Here is a 12,936-nt window from a genome sequence, read left to right on the forward strand (position 1 = left end):
AGCATCATCAAAAAACACATTACGCATTATCCGCCAAGCATGCATCGGGGGTGACAGGATTACTAATGCTTACAACTTCAGAGGAACTTCACCGGGAGGGAAGATCATTAATCGCATCATTTGGGGGTGGTGTACAAATATCACCTTTGTAACTGTTCCAAAGCCCCCACACCAGTGTCCATATCTGGGGTCTTCCCCTCGCGAGGTATGTAGTCTTTTCCCTAAACATACACCAATCTAAATTCTTTTCCCACACTTCCTGAGTGGGAGTTTGCATAGCTCCCCACATTTGGGCTATATTCCATTTGGCAATCATAAAACCCAAGGTAGCCCATTGTGTTTGTGAAGTGTTTAAGTCAGTGGGTTCCCATATATTCAGTAAGCACCGCCTCGCCTCTGGAAGTAGGGAAATCCCCAGTACTCTGTGCATTATGTCATGTATGTTACGCCAATAAATGGCGATGTACTCACACTCCCAGATAATATGAATAAAAGTCCCTACAAGGCCACACTGTCGTTTGCACAATCCTGTGTCTGAAAGGGTAGGGTGTTAAAATATCGATTACAAAAATATAGCTGACATAAATATCGTTGCAAAAATATTGTTTACAAAAATATCGACACCCTATACTTAAACAGGTAAGTACATAAATATCAACTCCAAAATATCGTTGTAACTAATATAGATGTAAAAAATATCGACTTTTTAAAATAATTAAAATTACATTAAATAATAAATAAATATAAGTACTATTAACAAAATACATTACTTTACTTTTATTTTTTAACTATTTCAAAAAAATTTACTACACTTTTTAATTATAAACTTAATAAATGTGGACATATAAATTGATTTTACACATTACTTTATATAACAACAATAATACATACATATAATTAAAATACCCCTTTACCCAAAAACCCAAAACTGACCCTGAACCCTAAAAATACCCCTTTACCCAAAAACTGAAAACTGACCCTGAACCCTAAAAATACCCCTTTACCCAAAAAATTTTCACTAAAAAAATCCTGTACACACACCTAAAATTAATTAAAAAATTAACATAATTAATTACATAATTATTATTCAATTAACTAATTGAAATTAATTAACTATTATTTATTACACTATTTATATTCATTTAAAACATTAATTAATCTATTATTTCATTATATTTAAATACCCCTTTACCCAAAAACTGAAAACTGACCCTGAACCCTAAAAATACCCCTTTACCCAAAAAATGAAAACTGACCCTGAACCCTAAAAATACCCCTTTACCCAAAAACTGAAAACTGACCCTGAACCCTAAAAATACCCCTTTACCCAAAAACTGAAAACTGACCCAGAACCCTAAAAATACCCCTTTACCCAAAAACTGAAAACTGACCCTGAACCCTAAAAATACCCCTTTACCCAAAAACTGAAAACTGACTACAAATATTCATTAAAAACACTACATTACTTATAATTATTTAAAAAACGATATTATTGTAAACTATGTTTTTGTAAACAATATTTATTACAACTATATTAATGTTAACGATATTACTTACCTGTCTGTCGATATTCTGGTCAGACGATATTTTTGTCATCGATATTTCTTCCTGTAGATATTTTTGCAGCGATATTTAGGTTAGTCGATATTTTTACGACGATATTCCTGCTCTGTACCGTCTGGGAGTCCCATATGTACTAGTTGGGGACCTGTGAGGTAGATTCTGTGTAAAATTTTAAGTTGGACTAACCTCAATCGAGCTGGAATTGCAACTTCTTTAGGGGAGGACCTTGCTATCTGCCAATCCTCTTCATCTAGTTCAATATCATCCTGCCTCCATTTGTCCCTTAAGGGGGTCAGAACCGGGGTTAATCAGTTTTTTGTATATCAGTGAGATTGTTTTATCAGGAAGGTGCCTGTCTAGTATCCTAGGAAAGGTTTTTTAGGTCTCGCTACGACGAACGTGCTAAGCGCGTTCCCGCAGCGAGAACTATAGTCGGAGTCTCAGCCGAAAAACGACGAGGGGAGACAAGAGCTGGCCGCGCGCCCAGCATTCCCTATGGCGGAGTCGGATTCCAACGCGCGCCTTCGGAACGGGTCGCGCGCGTTAGTTTCTACCGTAGACAGCTCACGTGACGTCGCGCGGCCCAATCCGAAGGCACGCGTCGGAATCGGCTCTCCTAGTCCCGCCCCTTCTCGCCGGACCGGCACTCGCCCTGCATGTCTTGTTTATCTTTGTGTAAGTATTAGTCTGCAGGAATAGTGCGTTTAAGCCACTGACTATAAATTGACTTGACATTCTTCCCCGTTTTGCCAGCATGCTTCTAATTTGATTTCTGTACTAGTCTTTAGTTTACCTTTCATTTACAATACCGCATCTATTTCCGTTACGCCACTCACAAGTAATCGCCCTCTGCCGTCTTTCCCCACCCTCTCACTCAACACTGGTTGCCCGCCCCACCCCTCTGAGATCGCAGCTTTTTAATGTAAATGCTTATAATTAAAAAGCGTGGGCACGGGGCGATTAAGTGATTTTGGCCAGATTCCCAAGATATTGAGAAACTCAGAGGCTCGAACACTGATCCACAGGTCGGGAGGGGGAGGGGTCGGGGTAGAGCCGGGTACGCTTCAGCGCTTGTTTTTTGTCCTCCCGGATAAGACAAAACTGGCCGTGTATTCATAGATGACCCCCGAGGTGATCAGATGACATGCAAGAATGGGACGTGGTGACCAGTACTTCCCTTCATTCGGTAGTCAAATGCAGGCACTTTCCTCTACACATTTTTAAATGTATGTGTCAAGGTGGCTGTAAATTATAGAGCTTAGAGCACAACAAAGCTGCCAGCCTGCTTTAAAATAGAACACTACGAGCAGTGTTTACTCAGCATGTGTTTTTGCTTGACTTAATTTTCTTTTCCGAATTTGTATCTAAGCTGCGCCCGTCAACTTCATAAAATGTGTTTTTGCTTATAAAAAAATATTTTTGCAATCTCAGAATAAATTGAAATTCCGAGTCCGTCTATATTATTGCTGAGACCGGTTGGTGCTGGTACATTTTCACTTGACGTGAAGCTTTGTGTTAACAGAAGCATGGCCAATATCTGGATAAGAAATCGTGGATGAGCGATGAAAAATGCTTTCATTCATGTTCGTAGTCATGAAGATGTGGGCTCAATATGGAGCCCGTGTCAAAGAAACTAAGTCGTCAATGCCAAAGAATTAATTTTTTGTAACATGCTAATGAAATTCTAAATATGAGCTCATCTGAGAAATTTGTACCCAAAATCACTCAATCAAGATAACTACACTGAAAATGCATTGTACACCTAACCTATTTCTTTCTTGTGAATTTTTTTTATTTTTAAATGCACTTTGACCATATTGTTTATTGTTCAAAAATCCGTCATTCCGAATGTAATTCTTATACCTTTCGTTGGCAGACTCGTTTAAGGTGCGTGAAAATATGTTCTAGTGAAATGATCTGTTCTTATCATAAACAATGACTTTTTGAGTCTAGTTGTATACAATTCCAAGTCGAAATTACATTTGTTTCCCGGGGCTTTATGTGGGTGGCCGTAAAGTTAGTACAGCCGACTTTGGGGCCTACTTCTAGCTCCTGTACCTATAGGACCAGTTATTCAGAGCCTTTACTATATACAGTAGGCTTTGGGCACAGCGGGCAGCTTTTTACATTTGTCCGAGCATAGTGGCTTCTCCATTTGGAAAGAGGAGAAATACCAATCACAAAGGAAGAAATACAACATTAAAAAAGTTAAAAAATCAAAGATAAAAAGGCAAAATCTATAGTTCATTAGACAAAATCATCTCTTATGGGACACTATGGTTAAAAATCTAAACGAAAACCCACTGAAATCCTCCAGCTACAGAAAACCGCACACAAAATGTTTTCGAAATACACTTGTAACCTCATCGATCATGTCACAGATAGTATCAAAATTCACATCTTTGTTAATGACATCACTGAGAGCATGTACAATGGGCTGTTTTGCCGTATGGAGTGGCCACAGGGCACAGCAGCAAGACATGTCGCATGGCAAGAACCTCCTGTGCATTCCAAAACATCATGAGGGGGTCTGGAAAGAGGTGGACTGGGCATGTCTTACAGCCTTATCTTGCATTTAGTACAGATTGAAGATATCGGAAAGGCATGCACCATGACCCCTGGGTTGTAGGGAAGGGTGTTGGGTATATCCAAAGACCATGCCTTGAGCCTAGAGCCTGCTACACAGGGCTACATTTCTAGCACAGTGGGCTTTGAGGTGACAGGATATGGTCACAAAAGGCCAGTCCCTGTATGTAGGCACTTCTGTGCATGGCCAAAAACTGTGTGAAGTCAGTTCTTGGGCTCTGTGGACATTGGTGCAGAATTTTGCCGATGGCGGCACCTGCATCCATACCCTGCTGTGCATAACTGAAGGACATGTGGTGTGGACTTGGTTCTCGTTTGAATCAGGAGTAGGGTGTGATCACAAACAATGATCACTCATTGGAGCCTAGTCCACACAGCTAAAGACCTTGGGATGCGGCCTCTGGACTTTCAGACAGAGAGCAATTAGCCATAATGAAAATGCCTTCTTTATGCCTACTGGACATTTACAGAAGGAATCCTGGCAGGTGGAAATAAGTTAACCTAGTGCAGAGACCTGTGCAACTTCCAGGAAAGGTGGGGGAAGTAGGTGTAAACATGAATTGCTATCTTTTAACGTTTTTGAAGGCTGACACGTTTATATGGTTATGGGGCTTTACAAACTGAAATTGAACCTTTTCAACCATGGTCAGCAATTTTTGCAAGGATTGGAAAATCATTACTTCCAGTATAGGAAAGGAAATGGACCTTGTGTAAGGGCTTGCAGCACAGTAACACGGCTTTCCCTGTGGAAAAAAACGAAACATTGTGTTCTCCTTTCCCCTATGCATATTTGTATGTGATGTACAATTGTGCACTGTTGAAATGAGGGCCCCAGAAGAATGTCACATGACACTCCCACAGGCTTGTCTGAACTTCAGCACCTGTTGCAGTTTTCCTGGTATACTATCTGTTTTTTTCCCGGAGTTTTATATAGAGCAAACTTGACCAAAAGGTTTCAGAAACTTTAAATGAGCACCAGTTTAGTTACAGATAACACATTCGTTTTTGGGTCGAGCCTGGGCAGCTCATGCGCTGCTCTGCAAAGTATGCTGTATTGAAGTAGGGACTTGAAGCTCTGTCTACTCCGCTTACATTTTTCATTGGCTTTCGTCATTGTCCACTGTAAACTGTGGCTGTTCATTGGTCAATAGGCTTAGTAGTCCCTCCTTAGTACTGCTTTGTCTCTTCTTGTAATCTCACATGGGGACACCCTCTGTTACGTGTATTCTTACTTGGTAGGCTTTAATTACAGATTTGTCCTGCTTACTGTTGCATGCAGTACACGCTCTCTCTTAACACTTTAAAAAATAATTTACAGCACACATTTGCAATGCAGTAGGTCCCACATTTGCAAGTTTAAGCTATTGGAATTGTATGTGTTGTTTTAAAAACAACACATAAATAAAAGGCATTGTCATTTACAATCCCAGTAACTTAAACTCTTGTAAATGCGAGACCTATTGCATTGCAAATGCTTGTTTGATTTGCTAATAACTTTGGCGTCGTTTGACGAATCTGCACGAAATTCTCCCTCCCAAAAAGTCTATCCAGGTCCGCTCTTATCCTGAATGTTTGGGGGCGATTCGTCAAGCGGGGGCTGAGAAAAAAGGGGGTTAATTTCCATAGGAAATTTTGACAGGCTACTGCCCGAACTGCTGAACGGAATTACCCCAAATTTGGCATAAAGGTAGTGCTTGGTTTAGAAAGCGACCTTTTTTTTAAATGGTGTAAATCCGTTCAGTAGTTGCTGAGAAATTGAAAAAATAAAAGTTTTGATATCTATGGCTGCAGTGGATCTGAGAACACTCCCAACCACAAGCTTTTTTCTGATTGGCTGTCAACTCTCCAAACCAGGAATTGTTGGCAGCCATCTTGTGACTTGGTAGAACCGAGTCACAAGAAAACAGTGAAAAAAATGTCAAGAAACGGGGGCAGGGTTGAAACACCCTGACCCTTTAGGCCTGCTCAGGGGGTACCACAAGGAACTTCGTCCTGGGGTCGCGAATCCCGCCAACATTTTTTAAAAAAATGAAGCACGGGCTCCCGTGTTTCATTTATTTGAGGCACCCAGGTGGGCCAGGTCCTGGGGGCATTGCCAAGAAGTATATACGGGGCCCGCGGGGAACCCTGCAACCCCAGGGACTGCCACCCCCAGTGCTTTCTTAAAATTATGTGCGAGTCGGCCCTCTTGCAGCTCCAGGGACCGCCTTCCCCCAAGGCTTCCTTTTTAATGTGTGATGGGCCTCCTAGGACCCCCAAACCCTGGGGACTGTCACCCTACGGTGCTTTTAATAATTATTTGTGGGGGCACACAGCCCCCTGCTGCCCTGGGGAGCGCCACCCCAGGGCTTTTTTAACAACAAAATAAACTTGTGTGGGGGGATTGAGCCACTCCACACGCCCCGGGGACCACCACCCCCTGGGGCACTAATATGCATATGCGGGTGTCTGTGATGGACCCCCAAGCCCCAGGGATCACCACCTCCTGGAGCCCATCATGGCACTGGGTACCACCACGCCCCAGGGCCGGCTCCTGCAGTGTCCCGGGGTGCCCACCCCGGGACACTGCTGTTTGCTATGGCAGGATTTTGTAAGCAAGAGCAGGTTTCCTGCTCTCACCTACAAAATCCAACCCAGATTACTTTACCACAAGGGGAGCTGCATGTTAGTAGCTCCCCTTGTGGAAAAGCAATGCCGGCTCCCGCAGGAGGCGGGTAGCCAGCGGGTCCATGGGGGATTTGGGGTCCCCCCCACGGTCCCAAACAAATAGGGCCAGCCCCAGGGGATGGGGTCCCTGGGGCCATAATTGGCCTGAGGAGGGAAGCCACGTGGTCCCATTTGAAAAATAAATTTAAAAAAAGATGGCCAGGCCCCGGGGGATGGGGTCCCCGGGGCAGAAGTGACCTTGGAGGGGGCAACGCAGACCCTCTCCCCCCCACCCCCCAAAAAAGAAGGCCAGCCCGAAGGATGGGGTCCCCGGGGACAATAGAGGCCTCAAAAGGGGGACCACGCAGCCCCCTCCATAAAAAAATAAATAAATGTGTCCTTGCTGGGGGGATGGGGTCCCCGGGGCCGGAAGTGGCCATGGGAGGGGGGCCCACAATGCCTCTTTCCCGTTCAGATTTTCTTTTATTTTAATAAGGGGCAGGCCCTGGGGGATGGGGTCCCCAGGGTTCAAAATAGGCAAAATGAAGGGGGGGCCATACAGCACCCCTTCTTAAAAAAAGAAATAAAAAAAAGACCAACATTGTCCTGGAGGCCCCACCCTCTCCCAGCAACACTCTGCGAACACACCCTCTGGGGCGTTTTAAGTTGGGGAATTCATTCCCCTTCAATACTCAGGGTCCCTGGGGGCCAACTAGCCCACCAGGTACCTCTAGTATGCGCCGCAGGGCTGCCTTACAGAGAGGTGGTCTGAGGCCACCCCCCTTTTTACACCTCTCTGCAACGCAGCTCTGTGGCGCTTACTGAAGGTACCTGGTGGGCTAGTTTGACCCCAGGGACCCTCAGGACTCAGGGGGATTTAATCTTCCAATTCACAATGCAGCAGGGGGTGCATTTGCACAGTGGGGCTGGTAGAGGGTGTGGCCTGATTTGAAAAGTGTGCAAACTCGCCCTATGGCATGTTTTAAGTTGGTGGATTAAGTCCCCTTCAATCCTAAGGGTTCTTGGGGGCCAACTAGCCCACCAGGTACCTCCAGTAACCGCCAGGGAGCTGCATTGCAAAGTGGTGGCCCAAGGCCACACCCCCTTTTTACACCACTCTGCAACGCAGCTCAGTGGCACTTACTGGAGGTAGCTCGTGGGCTAGTCGGCCCTCAGGGATCCTCAGAATTCAAGGAGACTTAATCACCCAACTTGAAACAAGCCACAGGGCACGCTTGCATACTTGTCACATCAGGTCCTGCCCTCCCCCCTCCCTGCACCACAGTGCAAATACGTCCTGTGGTGCATTTTAAGTTGGGGGATGATTTCCCCTTCAATCCGAGGGTCCCTGGGGGCCAACTAGTCTACCAGGTACCTCTTGTAAACGCCACAGGGGTGCGTTGCAGAGATGTGCTCCAAGGCTACACCCCTTTTCACACCACTCTGCAAACACGGCTTCTGGTGCACTGCTGGTGGGCGAGGAAGTCCTCTTGTGTCCTGAGGACCTCAAGACACAAGTGGACTTCATCCTCTGAGCAGCAGTGTGCCAGAAGATGCGTTTGCAGCGTGGTGTAAAAAGGGGCGTGGCCACAGAACACCTCTCTGAAACGCATTTCTGTGGCGCTTATTGAATGTACCTGGTGGCCTACTTTTCCACCAGGATCCTTCAGGGTTCAAGGGGATTTAATAGAGATGTCATAGTTCAAAATTAGGATTTAAAAAAACATTGAAATTCACTGAAAAAAACATAGGTTTCAGGTACATAATAGTTAGAAATTAGCATTTAAAAAATCCTTAGAAATTAACTGAAAAACCATAGGTTTCAGGGGGGTTATAGGTAGCTGGCCATTTCAATCTTAGAAAATCATATAATTCACGCCCCGCAATGCACTGCTGATGTCGTCACATATTACATCATTCATGACATGGTCAGTGACATCACTGATGACATCTCAAATGACATCACTGATGGCATCATCCACTTGATAATCTGAAGCACCTCCTCACACCATAATATAACCTTCCATACATGTACTCTACAATACAGACTACCATTTTCGAAACCATAGACACACCAATACCAGTTACTACATACCCACTCACTGATTCCTAGGTCTTCACACACATCCACTCAGTCACCCATACAGTCACTCATACATGCAGTCACTCATTAATACAGCACTATCACATGTACTCATATACCTATACAGACACTCACACACTGTTATGTTATGTTATGTTATGTTATGTGGTTTTTATTAGGCGCACAGATGCTCCAGCTAAGGAGCGTCCTGGCGCCCGACAAGGCAGCTACACAACACAACTAAATAAAACAGCATAAGCAAAACGACTAAGGGAATAAAAATGTTTTAACGGCGCGACGAAAAGAAAGCAAGTCGCTCGTAGCGCGAATTGCCGGGGGTAAGGAGTTCCACAGAGCAGCGGCCCGCACTCGAAATGAGCGTCCACCGGCCCTGCTTCGCTTAAAGCGAGGAACCACGGCCAATTCGAGGTCTGCCGATCTTAAGGGTCGTGCTGGGATGTAGTTGGCCATGAGGGTCGTAAGGATCATAGCCGGGGACCCCTTCAAGATCTTATAGGCGATGCAGAGGACCTTAAACTGAATCCGCTGCGCCACCGGGAGCCAATGCAGCGCTCGTATGGTGCTGGAGGTAGGACAGAATCTTGGAAGGCCTACCACCGCTCTCGCTGCTGCATTCTGGATCCGTTGCAGGCGCCCGATCTCAGCTACGTTCAATCCGGCCAGCAAAGAACTAGCATAATCCAGCCTGGAGATGACGGTAGCTTGGATCATGAGTTGTCGAGTGGGGGCATCGAAGAACTTTAGCACAGGACGGAGCCCACGCAAGATGCCGAAGCAACAAGCAGCCGTGCGTTTAGTGTGGCATGCAAACGTAAGGGAAGGGTCCAACCAGACCCCGAGGTTTTTAAGCTCGGCGACTGGGATGGGAGCAGGACCCAACTCCTCCGGCCACCATCTCTCTCCCCACAGTTCCGGTTGCCTACCACATACCATCACCTCGGTCTTACTAGCGTTTAGCTGGAGACAATTGAGCGTCATCCAGCTAGCGACCGCCCTCAGTCCTTGTTGAAACCTAGGAGCGTCGACTTCCGCATCCCCGCTGATCGTGACCGCTAGCTGGGTGTCATCGGCATATGACACCATGGTCATACCCCATTGTTTGACAACCTCAGCTAGCGGCCTTACGTACAGGTTGAACAGCGTAGGACTCAGCGAGGAGCCTTGGGGGACGCCCAGGTTCAACGGATGGAATTTTGACTGATAAGGTGGGACGGTCACGCTAAAGGCCCGGTTGGTTAAGAACGACCGGAACCAGTCGAGAGCAGTGCCGGTAACACCAGCCTCCTCTAAACGCTGCAGAAGGATAGGGTGCGAGACGGTGTCAAAGGCAGCGCTTAGATCTAATAGCACCAGCGCTGCCGTTTGTCCCGCGTCAAGCACGGAGCGAAGGTGCTCCACCATATAAAGCAGAGCCGTCTCCGTGCTGTGCCCTGCCCTAAACCCATTCTGCGTGGCGTCGAGTATATCAGCTCGACGAAGATGTTCCGAGAGAGCGGCATTTACGTGTGCCTCCATCACCTTAGCCGGCCACGGCAAGAGTGAAATAGGCCGATAGCTCTCCGGCTTGCTCCCATCCAGGCTAGGTTTCTTCAGGATCGGACGAACCATGGCTCGCTTCCACTTCAGTGGAACTACGCCAGATGTAAGTGACGCATTGACCAAGGAACAAAGCGGAGAGATGTCATGTGCCGCCAGGTCCTTGAACACTTCAGGGCAAAGTGGGTCCTCAGGGGACCCAGACTTCACTTTGCGAGCCAAAGTGCCTAGGCTATCAGAATTTAACAAAGGTAGAGAACATAGTCCCTCAGATGGTGGTGGCTTAGAAGATGTAATCGCAGAGGGAACGACCACAGGAAAGGCTCGATAGATGGCATTCACCTTTTCCAGGAAAAACTCTGCCAACTTTTCACAGTGCTCCAGAGAGCTCTGGTGTGATGTTGTAACTTTTTTGGCAGTGAGGTCTTTCAATACCTTAAAGATAGCCTTTGCCGGGTTTGAACTGTTCCTGAATTGTGTCGCATAAAAAGCGGCACGGGTTCTACACAGCGCCCGATGGTACACCTTCACTGTTGCCTGATATAAGACTTTCTTAGAGCTGGAATAGGCTTTGCGCCATGCCCGCTCTGCGCGCCTGCAAGACACCTTCAAAGCCCGCAGAGAGTCGTCGTACCAGGGGCTGGCCTTGCCAGATCTAGTTTTACAGGTCACCAAGGGGATGAGGGTGTCCAAGGCCCTGGAGACCCATTCGCTAAACCTGTCGTACATCTGATCCGGTGGACCTGAGACGTCAAGCGGGTCAGCTGATAAGAGATGAAAAAACTCATCCAGCTTAAGTTTGTTCCAGCGTCTTCTTGGAACAGAACACACCGTTGGCTTAGATGGACTAGCCACGATAGGGCAGTGGAACTGTATCAAATAGTGATCAGTCCATGCCAGGGGTGTGTAGCTGGTGACACAGACTTCCGTCAGGTTGGTAAAGAACGGGTCAAGGGTGTGACCCCCTGAGTGTGTGGGCTGCGTCACCAACTGATTCAGCTGTAACGCCTCAAGGTCTGCCAGGAAACTGGATACTGAGGGACTACTGGAGTTGTTAAAGTGCAGATTTAAATCTCCAATGATGGTAAAATTGGAGCACCCCGTAGCCAGATTGCTAATAGCCTCGGGTAACGCTGCTCTAAAGGCCACTTCACTCCCCGGGGGCCGATAAATTACCAGTCCCGACAGGGTGAAGTTAGATGAAATAGCGACCTTAAACAGAGCGACCTTAAACAGAGCACTGCCACTCATCCATAGAGTTTCTCACAAACCTAGTCAGTCATGCAAAAGATCAATCACACTTCCATTCACACACCTATACAGTTATTCAAAAACAAGCTCACTTACAGACACAAACACATACTTACTCTCTTATACATTCACTGATACAACCACACAACCACTCTTACAATCACTCACTCTCACATACAGTTCATTTATTTAATCCATCACTCACATATACTGCTTTTCAGATATGTAGTTACTCACACATGTACCACTGAGACATTTGTTCACTAATAAACACAACTATACACACACTCACCCATCTACACCGCTCTTCACAGATATACTATTCAACACATACACCCACTTATATATCCATGCACTGAGTCACCCCCCCCACCCACCCACAGATACTCAGTAAACCAATCAATAACCCATATGGACACTCATTTAGTTACTCACCAACCCATGCAACTGCTTGCACACCAACTGACAGATTGATACAGACATTTACATAGTTTAGTGACTAAGTCATTCATTCACTAAGACTCGTTTAATTACTCACTTATACAGACAGTCATGCACTTCCTAAATCATCCATTCAAACACTTATACACCCACTCATTCTCATTCTTCAATGCACCTTGGTATATATATATATTACCTACTGGCGGTCGCCAGTAGGTATATATAGTTAGGATTTTTTCTCTATGGGACTTTTGAAAATTCTATGTCTAATAACTTTGGCGTTTGTGGACGGAATCAGCTGAAATTTTCAGGAAAATGGCACATTTTGTTTCTGAGCAGCCCCTGAAAATTTGGGAGGTTTCGTCAAGGGGGGACGGGGAAAAAAGGGGGGTCCCAAAACGGGTTTTTCCCATTCATTTTTCCATAGGGCGTTTGGCCTCACTTTTAGCTCGAACGGCTGAATGGATTTGCACGAAACTTGGCAAAATTGTAGGGACTGTTAGCCCGATGTGCCTTTGCTGGGTCTCAATATATGTGCTCCAGTGGATTTTGAGAAATTAACGTTTAAAAAAAATTATATATCTGTGACAGCGTACCGGATAGCGCACCAGTTCGCGTACTTTTCGCGTAACGGAGCTTTGCGAAGCGAAGCTGATTGGCTCTCCGGTGTCTGTCAACATTCTAAACAGTCCGTAGCGGGCGCCATCTTGTCTCTCGGTAGGATCGAGAGACAAGAGGAGGCCAAAACGAAGGGGGAAATGAAGGAAAGGGGGCAAGGTAGACCCCGTCTGACCCCCTAGGATTGATGA

The sequence above is a fragment of the Lissotriton vulgaris genome, chromosome 8 (genome assembly GCF_964263255.1).
Source record: "Lissotriton vulgaris chromosome 8, aLisVul1.2, whole genome shotgun sequence".
NCBI lineage: Eukaryota > Metazoa > Chordata > Amphibia > Caudata > Salamandridae > Lissotriton > Lissotriton vulgaris.